This window comes from Eumetopias jubatus, unplaced genomic scaffold (genome assembly GCF_037043125.1).
Source record: "Eumetopias jubatus isolate StellerSeaLion01/CBP00866 unplaced genomic scaffold, mEumJub1_p1.0 scaffold_3, whole genome shotgun sequence".
In the NCBI taxonomy this organism is placed as follows: Eukaryota; Metazoa; Chordata; class Mammalia; order Carnivora; family Otariidae; genus Eumetopias; species Eumetopias jubatus.
The window spans coordinates 170,991,978-170,993,114 of record NW_028274809.1 but is presented as its reverse complement, the minus strand read 5'-3'; the positions used below and the strand labels follow the sequence as shown (position 1 = coordinate 170,993,114).

The 1,137-nt window shown below is 35.5% G+C and overlaps 1 non-coding gene across 1 annotated transcript; it reads right to left on the bottom strand.

Annotated features, from left to right (window-relative positions):
• Positions 1-217: 217 nt before the first annotated feature.
• On the bottom strand, positions 218-371 carry LOC114211567 (small nucleolar RNA SNORA62/SNORA6 family). Its single transcript, XR_003609794.1, has one exon. It is a non-coding gene; the product is annotated as a small nucleolar RNA SNORA62/SNORA6 family (small nucleolar RNA).
• Positions 372-1,137: the final 766 nt, after the last annotated feature.

Genomic DNA, 1,137 nt, shown 5'->3' with positions numbered 1-1,137 from the left:
ATACTAAAAAGAAGTTATGGCTTTTTCATTTTATTTTCTCATACAATATTTATTCCATGAAAAGACTAAATAGGAAAATTCCTTGCTTTATTTTTTTTAATTTTGTGAGCTTTCTTCTTTAGAACTTTGTAGATTTCCACATACATATTTCATATGTATTTTGTTAGATTTATGCTTAAGTATTTCATTTTTTTAATTTCTTTTTTTTTTCTTTTTTACTTGTAGCAAGAATTACAACCAAACACTACTTATTGGGCCAGAGACCCTGATGGTGTTGGTGAAAGGCTTGCCCCTCATGTAGCACATGATCTACACTTGTGAGTTCATCAGCCAGCCAGCGGCCTGAACTCCAAGCTTTAAAAATGTCCTGTATTTATTTTTTGTGGCAATATGAGTGGTGCTGTATTTTTAATTTCAACATCAACTTATTTAGTGATAACATATAAGAAAGCAATTCATTTTTTAAACATGCACTTTGTATCCTGCAGTATTGCTATTACTGCTTTATTTGTTTCAGGGTATTTGTGTTGTCTGAGATTTTCTGCACAGACTGTTGTCATCTCTGAACAAAATGATTTCATTTCCTCCTTACAAATCTGTGTAAGTTTTATTCCTTTTCTTGTCTAATAGCATTAACTAGGACATCCAGTAAGATTTTTTTTAAACAGACTTATGTATTTCTTTTAGACAGTGGAGGGAAGGGCCGCAAGAGATGGAGAGAGTATTAAGCAGACTCTGCACTGAGTGCAGAGGCCGAAATGGGGCTCAATCCCATGACCCTGAGATCACACCTGAACTGAAACCAAGAGTCAGACACTTAACCCATCATGCCACCCAGGTGCCTCTCCAATAAGATCTTTAAAAAAAAAAAAAGAGCAATGAGTGAACATCTTTGTGTTGTTACTGATATTCATTAGAAAGTTTCCAGTTTCTCTGGACTCCGGGAAGCAAACTGAGGGTTATAGAAGGGAGGGGGTGGGGATATGGGTTAACCAGGGGATGGGTATTAAGGAGGGCATGTGTTGTGATGAGCACTGGGTGTTAGGTTCGACTAATGAATCATTGAACACTACATCAAAAACTAATTATGTTTAAGGAGGAAACAAAACAAAACAAAACAAAACTAATTATGTACTG